General features: G+C 40.4%; 1 protein-coding gene across 2 annotated transcripts in view; it reads left to right on the top strand.

The window, feature by feature from the left end:
• Positions 1 to 318: 318 nt before the first annotated feature.
• Positions 319 to 12,131, top strand: part of raly (RALY heterogeneous nuclear ribonucleoprotein) — a 77,170-nt gene continuing 65,357 nt past the window's right edge. Inside the window, exon 1 of one of the 2 annotated variants that reach the window (XM_035387210.1) lies at positions 319 to 422. The gene's annotated coding sequence lies outside the window, so the exon portion shown is untranslated. Of the gene's footprint in view, positions 423 to 747; positions 1,134 to 12,131 lie in introns of those variants that run through there. The other variant, XM_035387211.1, reaches the window with a different exon arrangement.

Genomic DNA, 12,131 nt, shown 5'->3' on the forward strand with positions numbered 1-12,131 from the left:
ACGCGTTTGCACAGAGGAGTAGCGGAATTCACTTCAGACAACGCAGGGGGTTTATTTATTTATTTATTTAAAGTAATTCGAACCAGAATGAACGTTGAAACTGACATTTTCCAAGATTGTTTTATTGCCATTCCCATCAATCAACCTCTCTCATTCATGTGTGACTTTGCAAACGTTTGGGTTCCGACTGGATGACCGCGGGCACGCGTACGTTAATATGATTCATTAAATCCCTCAGTGGTTCCCCCCGTGGTGAGCGAATGGTTTGCTCCATGATGATAGTCGTTGAGTGCTGAGCAGGCTTCCCGGTTCAGTCTGCGTCGCTGCCCTCTGGCTTGTCTGCTTTCTTGCTCGGTCGATCTCTTTGCGCCCTTTCCCATTTTTGCTCTCCCTGTCTCTCTCTGTCTCTGAAATTTTGCTTGGTGAGTAATTTTCCCCTTATCTTTTTCTTCTTCTTCTTTCTTTTTGTTTTTGCTGTTAATGTATCTCTACCAATGTCTTTGCATATTTCTTCCTTTTTCTTTTTATATGCATTTCGATTTTTGGATAGATTTCTATGACACCGGAATGACAACACCAGAATGATTATGCTGCTGTAGCCTACAAGATTAGCTCTGGTGTGCGTCTTTTTCTTTATTTTTTTAAATTAAAGTACATGCAAGTGAAATAATATATGTTTCGGATAAGTAATATTTTCAGCATGTGGCATTTTTCATGTTTTTTTTTTCTTGTTACTAAAGAATTGTGTTTGCCTTTTTTCTACTTAAAGTATTAATAGTCTTCCGATTTTCTTTTGATCTGTTTTATTGAATACATTATTGTTTTGAAAATTGCTCTTGATATAAGAGTCACCGATTCCTTTTGTTTTATGTTTGTTTTTTATGAACAAATCTGTTTTTAAAACTTGCTGAATGGAATCCTTTTGCGCAGTGTACGGAAACGCTTTTCTTTGCGTTGTGCTACCTCCGCCTGTCCTCGTAGATCTTCCTCGTTGCGGGCTTACAATTTTATCAAAACATGCAAATCCATACAGCAAGAAAGACGATGTTAGGTGCTTGGACAATACTTCACTGTTACGCTGAAATGCGCGAATGCAGACCTTTGCTATCACAGACAGTTGATACTCCAATCTGGTAATTTGTGTTTCTACTATTATGTTAAGTATAGATCTTTGAATTGTTATTATTGTTGTCAACATAAAACACGCTCCCTATATATTTGATCTCTCCAGCTGTATGAATATCCAAGTGATTGATTCAGTAATAAATGACAAATAAACACATCAAGTACTTTGGATCTGCCCGGATTTTTATTTATTTATTTTTATTTATTTATTTATTTATTGCACATATTTAACACATTATTTGCAGATGTATGCTGTATTGAGGAAAAGGTGTGTTAGCATTCCTTTGCACACAGTACCATCCTTCATTGCTTTTTGGAAGAGTTTTGTTCTTTCAGCATGAAAGGGATGCAGCTACTTAAAAATATATAAACAGGTGATTGAGAGGCAGCCTGAGGTCCACCGACACAAATAAAGGTGAAAGTGAATGTGTTTCCCCACTCAAAGCAAGGGTAACATATAATGAAAATGAATTAAAAACAGGACCTACCATTAACTCTGACTGTCCTCTCACAACTGAATTTTAATCTTTACTGAACAGCCTGTTTGAAAGATATGCCATAGATATATGGTAAGTTATGTTTTTTTAAATGTTATTTTGATGGTATTTATGCTTGTCAGAAATTTGATTAATACCACATTCATACAAATTACGTGCCATATGTGTGATCAAAATCAATATCTAATGAGATTCTGTGGCAATTACTCAGGATCATTTTTTTTTATCATCATAAATTATTTAGTATGCGGTAGCATGTAAAGATGATGAATCATTTCTCATCATTTACATTTCTTGTGCTTTTGCTAGTTTTCTTTTGGAGATGCACAAAGACTTTGAAAAGCTTTGAACAGTTTATTTAATGAGAAGGCTTTGGAAGTGCTTGAAATAAAGGACCGGATGAATTAAGCTGTTGAACAGTCCCGTGTGTCTCAGTGCAGCAGAGCGTCTTCCCCGTTCCTTCAGTGTGAAGGCCTGCGATGGACACGTGTGTTTTGTGTCCTGTGCCATGTGCCAGAACCAAAGTGAAAAGCGTGCATCAGATGTTGATCATCACACCATAAATGCCATTATTACACTTTTTCCTGCAGCCCCAAAGTACCTTTTACATACCCACAGTTGCTAAGCACAGTGGTGCTTGGGCATCATAGACAGATTGATAGCTTTGTACAGGATTTATCTAATGGTTTTTTTTTTTCTGCATGTGCTTCATCATGCTTGATTTGTAATATGGTCAGTGTGAATTTCATTGTGGTTAAATAGGCTACAATCACAAGCTTTCTTAGGGTTTTTACTGCTGTTCATGTTGAAGTTAATAATGTGTTGAATATTACTGGGGTATTACCTTTAACAAATGCATTATTTTTATTTACTTGAAAACTAAGTTTTCAAATGCAATGTTAGCTTTATATATTTATGGTACCAGAAAAACACACAGAAACTAAACTGTGTTTCCCTTGAACACCTCATCCTGCTACCAGCAATGTTACAAAAGAGTAACTTTAGGCGGGAAACTCTGCTTGCTCTCTTCTCTGAAATACTTTAATGATGTAGTACTTGATGCTGTATGCATTTGTCTCATTAAGAAATTCTGATTTGTTATTTTCCTTCAAAACCAGTTCAAAGTTAAAGAAAAAGCATAAGTGAGAGCACACTTGATTTTATTTCAATGGCTGAGTTTAGGACTGAGATTGAGTGAATCCCTTGTCCATTTCCTTTGCTGAAATATTTACATTGTGAATAACATTCATTGCTAGTATGTTGCTTTTGTGCTGTTTATTGTATGTGTTCAAAAAACAAACAAAAAAAAAACAGCCTTTTGGGATAGATTTTTGTAAAAAAAAAAAAAAAATGCTGATGTTGTGGATCCACTTTGTATCCTTTGAAAAAACAATCATTATCATTATGATGACATGGCAGCTTTCTGTGAAATATCAATATGACGCTCTGCCCAGATGACACGTTGTGATCAAGCTTGTTTTCTTCTTCATGAATCTCCAGTCCTCCCTGTTATTCTGCTGTTCAGCCTGCACATCCACAAGCTTCTTTTGGAAAACTCATCATTGGCTGGAACAGCAGCTGAACGTTATCTCCAGAAAAGCGGGAACGGATTGAGCCGAACCCGATTCTGCGTTAAGAATCGGCGGTGCAATCTGTCAGTCATACGACGCAATACATTCACAGCCGTCTCAGATACCGCTGCACGCGTCGGGGTTTAGGCTTTCCATTCTGCGCTCCTTCTGTGCGGCGGAATTGGGTCTGTAACCAGTTCATTTCTCCACGAGGCTGCGATACGATCTCGCTTTTGTCACGAGGCCAAAGAGAATGGATTCAAAGAACCAGTTTTACTCGCGGTGGCAGGTTCCCATCTGAGGGGGAACTCTGGGCGGAATGGAATGCGTGATTGGGTGGAACGCCCGGGACGCGCGGGACGCGGAGCTATCCGTACGCTAGCGGCCGCCTGGGCTATTTTCCCATTACGGAGGCCGCGGCCTATCTGAATCCCAGCGGCGGCTCTCCGCGGGGAATCCTCAGGTTCTTTTCAGGTGGAATTGTCAAAGTAATTTTCTCTCTGAATCGTGGGGGGAAATACGTGTAGTGTTTCCCCAGTGCAGTTCTTCCTTGTGGTTTTAAAGGATAGACATAGTCCAGTGGTCTCCAACCCTGGTCCTGGAGAGCTACAGGGTCTGCTGGTTTTTGTTTTCACCTTAAAATCAGCACCCAGTTGAGACCCAAGACACCAGGTGAGTTGAGTTAACTGTGTAATCAACTGCTCTAATTGATTCATGAAGCGCAGAGTCACTATGGAAACCAGCAGACCCTGTAGCTCTCCAGGACCAGGGTTGGAGGCCACTGACATAGTCAGTTCATGAACCTCTAACTCCAGACCATGGAAGGACAGAACGGGGGGTTGGGTTTTTTTTGCTTCTATTTGCCGTGTTTGTGTACTTACGCCTGTGTGGCAGAGCTCTTCCTGTTTCCTTTGATCTGGCCGCGGATGTTTGCCCTTTGGAGCTCAAGGTTATCCATCACACTGCATCTCGGACGGGCAGCAGGATGGAGCAATTACTCCTGTTTACCGTCCAGAGGCCAGGACAATAACAACCAGTCCCATACCCAGCAGTACAAGGCAAAACGCTTCATCTCTCAGGATGTGTCAGGTGGATGGAGTTACAGATCATAATTCTGCTTTATTATTATTATTATTATTATTATTATTATTGTTAGAATAACAACAGCAACAATATCAACATATAATAATAAGAATAAGTATAATACATTCAATGTATTTACTGTTTTTTAAAAATCAAAAGATACTACATTCTGTACTGAGTGTGGAGGTTGTTTGACTACTGTTTGACTGTACTGTACTGCAAATGGGGACTGTTTGACTGTACTGTACTGCAAATGGGGACTGTTTAACTGAGTGTGGAGGCTGTTTGACTGCTGTACTGAGTGTGGAGGTTGTTTGAATGTACTGTACTGAGTGTGGGAGTTTTTTTTGACCCTACTGTTCTGAGTGCGGGGGCTGTTTGACTAAATGGGCTGTCATTCATGAAGGGGTCTGTTAGGCCTTCACTTTGGTACTATGGGTCTTGTGACACAGAGTCAATGGAGACAATTTGGGGCTTAGCTGGTCAGAAGGGGTATCAGGCCATAACGGAGAACCCACAGCTTTGGGAGAGAACCCAAAATATAGTCTGGCAGAGTTCAGTCCTCAGTTTAGCTAGGTTCTTATGGGTTTACAGCTATTGTCCATTGGTTGGTGTATGCCAGTTGGTGAAATGTGACTAGAAGGTACTGTCACATCTGTTTGTAAATCAGATGAACTAGAGTACTAAACTTCATCAGTGTTGGTGTGGATAGTGTGTGGATTAAGACTACAGTCTCTGTTATATGAGAGCCCCTAATTGTTTCCTAAGTGCTATTGCTCACTTTAGTTCTTTATCTGTTCTTTGCTACATTAGTAACATTAGTGAGAGTAATGTCCTCTAGATACCCCCAGATATAAATATTCTGATATGCATTTTTTACTGACCACTTTTTAAAGGAGACTGAAATAGCTAAAAATGGCTCTAGCTAAGCTAAGCTTTTTTTCAAGAAAATATGTGAAGTGCTCTTCCAAAAACCAGATTAAATGTTACTTTATAGTTACTGTAGTTTATAGTCGAACTCAAATTCTATCCATCTGACTGAAAAAACGCAGCGTGAAAACCTGGAAGTAATGTGATACTGGTCCACTGGGCTCTTAAATCACAGGGGAGGACGTGTTGATGGCTGTGTAATGCTCTGTGTTCTGTAGTCGAGGCTGAATGCAGCAGTTCTGTTGTTGGTTCCTATAGAGAGAGGCACCGCGCAAGGCACCGGGAGAGAATGTATTGCCGCCCTCGTCGGAAGGTATTGGTCGGGTCGCGTCGCGGCTGTTGTTTTTGTTTTATTAGCGGGCTGCTATCCGTCGGGCGGACCTGTGTGTCAGCTCGGGCAGCATTGTTATGTCGGGCACAGCCCCCCGGCACCTGGCCCAGGGATCCGGCCCGGGTCTGACAGACTGGCGCTCATTGATAATAGATGGCTGTGCCCGTCGGCACCGTCCGATGACAGGCTCCTTCGGCAGCCCGATGCGTCCGTCTGCTGACGAGCGACAGGTGGACTGCGCGTGGAAACAAGGCCGGAACCTTTGTGGCTCCACCACTGTCTCCCCCTACTGCAGGGGACGGAGCACACTGATGTAGGGAGGTGGAGGTAAAGGTCACTGATGTAGGGAGGTGGAGGTTGAGTGAACTGTGATGTAGGGAGGTGGGGGTAAAGGTCACTGATTTAGGGAGGTGGAGATAGAGTGAACTCTGATGTAGGGAGGTGGGGGTAAAGGTCACTGATGTAGGGAGGTGGGGGTAAAGGTCACTGATGTAGGGAGGTGGAGGTTGAGTGCACTCTGATGTAGGGAGGTGGAGGTAAAGGTCACTGATGTATGGAGGTGGAGGTAAAGGACACTATGATGTAGGGAGGTGGAGGTAAAGGACACTGATGTAGGGAGGTGGAGGTAAAGGTCACTCTGATGTAGGGAGGTGGAGGTAAAGGTCACTCTGATGTAAGAAGGTGGAGCTAGAGTGCACTTTGATGCATTTTAAACACACCGGGTTGACAGCACGGGATTTTCTTGAGTATTACCGAATTTACATATTTCCCAGATCAAAATCAGGACCAAATTGCCTTTCTCCCAATTTTCTTCATCCCGATCTCAGACTCGTTTGTATAGTTCCATACTAATCTTGATTGCGGCATGCTTTAAGTACCGCCTCGAGGATACTAAAGCTGCCTACTTCATAAACGTGCTCCTGACCAGGTTTTACAAGCGGCTAAAGGCGACAGACAATCAGAATCCACTGCTCTTTATAGCTCATATATGTATTTTGCAAGGCACCTGAAACTGGCTAGTACTTTCACACAATGTATTCACCAAAAACCTATAATCTGTTCCATTGGAAACAAAAAACAAATATGTTTTATATGGTGTTGTTGTCTGTATCTACAAAATTTTAAATTTTGAAATTTTAAAAACTATACCGTGAGATGCTCAAAAAATAAATATTTAATTTAGATTTTACCTCACTATTTCTGGCTGGCTGTGCATTATACACATTTGCGTCACACTACCGCAGTATTAACTTGCATCATTTTATTTTGTTAAGCACAACTTGTCATTTAAGAGACTGAAACAATGAAAATACTGATATTCCTCGCACAATTTACCATTGCTCAATAGCTTTCGGGCTTATTCATTATTTGGTTGATTGAGGAGCAATGACTTGCACGTGTTTCGTATTGCAAATCATTTCACCGATCGGCATGTCACCATTGTAGTGCTTGATAAAACGTCACTGAGTGCGTTTGTCACAATTAAACATGCATACAGGTCTCGTCTCCTCCGGTACTGCCTGTGGGTTGGGTCCAAGCAGTATTAACCAGGTACCTGGTTCCAAATCAGGTAACTCACCAGTATTAACTATAGTAATTAATGTGGGGATAGAGGTGTCTTTTGAGAAAAATATTATCTAATTATCAGTTTCATATGCCAATAGAGAGCCAAATAATTTTGGTAACCACAACATTTACATCATGAATACAACATTTTGAATGTAAGACCTGGAAACTCTTCATTTTGTAACAGCCTGTGTAGATGAAGGTGTAGCAGGCATATCCTTTTTAAGAGTTTTTAATGCATTGTCTTTTTTTATATAGGCACTGTGTTGTAATCAAACTAATCATGCTTCATCCTGTTCTGGAAACATGTTCCCATGTTGCCATGTTACACAGTTGGTGTAGTAGATGAAGGTGTAGCAGGCATATCCTTTTTAAAGTGGTTTTCGTGCATTGTCTTTTTTTATAAAGGCTCTGTGCTGTAATCAAACTAATCACGCTTCATCCTGTTCTGGAAACATGTTGCCATGCCAAGCGAAATGTCACTTCCATTACGGTCCGCTAAATGAGTGAAGCATGCCTGCTAATGCATTCTCCAGTCAGTTTGGGTCTCTGTTTCTCTTGGAATTTTCCATGGTAATACGCTGTTTAGATCCGGGAGATATGAAGGTGATTCATGGTATTATTAATTTCAGTTAGTGATTTCTTATTTCGTCTTTCTCCATCAGTAGCTGATGTATTTGTTTGCAGATCCTTGACTTGCAAATGCTATATGAACCCCTTTGAAGCCGAGTGTGTGTCGCATAGGGCTTTTACATTGATACCCGGTCATTATATTGAACCCACCGGTCACATGCCCCTAGTAAAAAAGAAGACCTCAGTGGGTTCTTTCCTGGTTAAACGAAGGATTAACATACACATTGGTACATCTGCTTCTAGACATTATCTGAGGTCTCTGTAGTTGGTCTGCTCTCTGTTTCTGTGATATATTTGCTAGTGCATGTGTGTTTGCATAAGTAAGTAACCACGCAAGTCTTTACCACTAAGTCCTAGACACCGATATTCAATTAGCTGTTCATTTCTGCGTTAGCGTTAATTTAGGTAATTCCACTTTAATTATCCTTAAACGGTTCCAAATGTGTTCTGATGTTGTATCTAAATGGCATTTTAATTTATATTTTACTGCTGATCACAGCATGACTCTGGCTCGGTCCACCCACTGTGCTTTTAGCATTGTCTGAGTCGCGTGTTTTCTGTTTGTGGGGTACCTGCCATCCCGTTTCCTTCCTCCTTCATACCGTGGAGCAGGAGAGAAAGGTCGAATACGCTATGCCATATGCCATTAGTGTAGTTCTGCATCCCCAGAAAAATATCAGTTCTTACTCGCATCCTGAGCTCTAAATAGAAACGCATTTTATTCATTAACTAACAAAACGTACTTGCAGCCTTGCTTTGTAGTTTAAACTGTGGAAAATAAATAATGAATTAAATACATTTTCAAAAGTGTCAAATTCATATTTTGTAAATTATCTAATTTATTTATTTTGATAGCTGGTTGATTATATCTTGACCAATTACATTCCTGCCATTCTGTCCTGGGAAATCATTAGACTGTAGTTAATATTTCGCTGGGGATATTTTTGATCATTTGTCCTTCATTGGGTCTCTGCACAGTCCCCTTAATTAGCTTGTATATCCGCAGTTCTCAAAGTAGCTAATTATGTTCAGAAGTCCCGATAACAAGACCGGCAATTTGCTGTGTTAGCGTGCCAGCTAGCTGGGAGATAATAGGGGACAAGGTAAACTATCTGAAATGGAACAGTTTGGGAATCCCAGGTGGAAATAACAGCGTAATTCATCCCACTAGGTAATCCGCTTGTTAAGGTTAGCCTCTCCTGCTCTTATCCTTCCAGTTGTTTTGATTTTTCCTGCACCCGTGCAAGCTCTTAGATTTCTGTAAAAAGGTTTGGCTCACATCAGAAATCATCCACACATGGAGTTTTGTTACGGGTAATGTTTTGTTGTCAGAAGAGCAAGTACTGTGATGAAGGTCTGCTTGGTAGCCATGTTTGCAGAGCTATTCAGCCATTGAAAATGCAGCACCATATTAGTTTATCCATCCAATTGTTCTACAGTTGACCTCTAAACTGAACCAGGACCTGTAACCTGAAACAAGAGCTTGTTCTATTCAGTGAGGGTATAACTGTGAAAGTAGATGTGTTGGCACTATACATTAACCCTTGAAGAGTAGGTTTTTTGGAATGGTTTTGGAATGGTTTAGAATGGAATGATTTTGGAATGGTCTGCGTTCTAGAATTCCATTGCATTCAATTCCTTTTAGAATGTGCAGTTAAGAACATTCTAATCACATTTTTGTGATCTCATACCTTAAAGGGTTAATCTTATTAAGTAGCCTACTTTCAGTCCATTCCCATACCAGGTCAGGTCAATGTCTCGTATTAAAAGATACATTTATTTCTTTTGTTTTTCATTAAGACGGATTTATTAAGAAAATAAATGGGTACCAAGCTTTAATTACAGTTCAGCAACCCCCCTGTTGAGAAACTAATTTCCAAGTCAATATTTGACAATAGCAAGAGCTTGGCTTTTTAAATTAAAGTGATTTTCTAAAGTATTTTCATCAAATAGTGGTTATACAAAGACAACAAACACGCTTTTGTAACACAGTCGTAGTAATTGAATGGTGATTTTTTATTTTTTTTTGTAAATCCTGCCCTGGTTTAAAATAATTGTTTTCTAGTGATGGTGACTTGTGAAAGTGTTAGTCATTTTTCTTTTGTTATGTTTGTTTTTATGACTGAAGGAAATATTTCACTTAAGAGAAGATTTCTGTGTGAATCGGGTCAATTTGGTTGTGAACGCGGAAGGTAGAATTTATTCCCTTTAAAAAGGCCCTTTATTTTCTGCGACTATATTTTCTGAGTTTCTTTACTAAACTTAGGAAGAGAGCTTTCAGCCACTCTCTATAGTACAGATGGAACAACAACAAAAAAATGAAACTCCAGATGTTAATTACACCTGCTGATTTTAAGCTGTTAACTGATAACACCATGACTGAAGTGCTGCTTTTAATCCCTGTTATTAATTATTATTTACACAGCTGTCCTGCGGGGTACACCATGTAAAAGAGATTTCCAACCCAATTCTGTTTTTTCCCAGGTTAAATAAAATAAATATTTGAATAAAATACATATTTGAAATAGATATTAGTCTTAGCATTCCAAAAAAATAAATAAATAAATGTCACCTTTATTCTTAATCATTGCCAGCCTGGTTGCTAAGAGACAGCCACTTACAGTTTGACTTTTCAAATTTCTCATGTCATTGAGAGATTAGTTATCACCAGACCTGGGTGAAATACGTATTTGTTTTGGATTCAAATACTTTTCTGTGCTCTATTGATCTTTCCTGGTGTAATTGAGCCTGCCAATATGACCAGAAAACGGAAGACAACTTTTTGAGAGTATTTCATTGGTTCCAATATTCCAGATAAGATCAGTATTTGTGTTGAAAAGTACTGGAATCCAAAACAAATACATATTTGACCCAGTTCTGATTATCACCAGTACAGGCTCTGTCCTCTCTGTCCTCAGCCTGGGGACCCGAAAACACTTTTGGCCCAGCATGCAAAGTGAAACGCACTTTGTGCTCCTTCCCTTTGGTCACATGCAGGTCCCCGTGATGAGGAGAGGTAAGGAACCGACCCGCAGTTCAGATAAGGCTGGCGTGCAATCGAGAATGATTCATTCAAGACATCTACACGCTCTCCAGCTCGCCTGTCCAACTTCCACATCTCTCAAGGCCTGCCTGCTGCCATTTTGTCAAGCAGGTGTTTTTAGATGATTTAAGTTTTACCACTCCATTGTGTTGGAACCATTCTCCGGCACGTGATTTGATAATGTTTTTTAAATGCACCTTTTTCTTTTTATTCCCTTCTAACCTGTGCTGATTGTCATCTTCATCCCATAAGCTTCTGGTGTAACAGGGATGAAATGCAGAAAGTGCAGCCATGATGGCTCTGTAAAATTGCCCCCATATGCTTCTGATATAATAGGGAGTAAATATGCAGGAAGTGCAGCCATGATGGCTCTGGAAAAATGCCCCCATAGGCTTCTGATATAATAGGGAGTATATAATGTATATGCAGGAAGTGCAGCCATGATGGCTCTGGAGAAATACCCAGTAGGCTCCTTACAGGTGTTGCCCTCTCCCCACATAAATCAAACCCGATCAGTACAGATTCCACTGCATTGTTTTTGTGTTTACAATCCACTGCACACCATTGTGCTGAACTCCATCATTAATCTCCAGCTTGTTGAATTTGGTGCAGTGTCCTGCTCTCGGCCACGTGTTCATTGGATTGCATTTTCCTATTAGTTTGCAGTGTCTTAATAAAAACGACAAATAAGGCAAATTAGTCAAGACGGATGAGGATTTATAGCAATCCCTGGCCATCTCCTGATACGGGGGCGGCATAGCTCAGGAGGTAAGAGCGGTTGTCTGGCAGTCGGAGGGTTGCCGGTTCGATCCCAGTGCTGGGCGTGTCGAAGTGTCCCTGAGCAAGACACCTAACCCCTAACTGCTCTGGTGAATGAGAGGCATCAATTGTAAAGCGCTTTGGATAAAAGCGCTATATAAATGCAGTCCATTTACCATTTACTGAAGGCTCGGCTCCTCTGACCGCCTTTAGACAGCCTTTTTTCCCCCTCTATCTTTCTCTGGATTTCCTTCACGTATAGCAGTGTAAGGTCATAGGTCACATCATACCTTCTTTTGTTACAATACAAATAGTTGTTTGTTAGGTTAACTTTATACCTATTGGTTATAATTGGGACTTCTTGGTGAACCGCATTTTGATATTCCTGAGAGACTAACGCTGATTTTCTCCACTTCTATACATCGCTCTGGATAGAGCATTTGCTAAGTGATTGTTATGTAATGTATCATTATTTTTTAGGGTCTAGTGCTTTAGAAAAATTGACCACAGATGCATTGATCTGATTGAAGTGTGGATCACCCGATAAACTGCTGTACGTAGTAAATATCTTCAACTAGCCAGATCGCAGTAAG

Source organism: Anguilla anguilla, chromosome 13 (genome assembly GCF_013347855.1).
Source record: "Anguilla anguilla isolate fAngAng1 chromosome 13, fAngAng1.pri, whole genome shotgun sequence".
Classification (NCBI taxonomy): domain Eukaryota; kingdom Metazoa; phylum Chordata; class Actinopteri; order Anguilliformes; family Anguillidae; genus Anguilla; species Anguilla anguilla.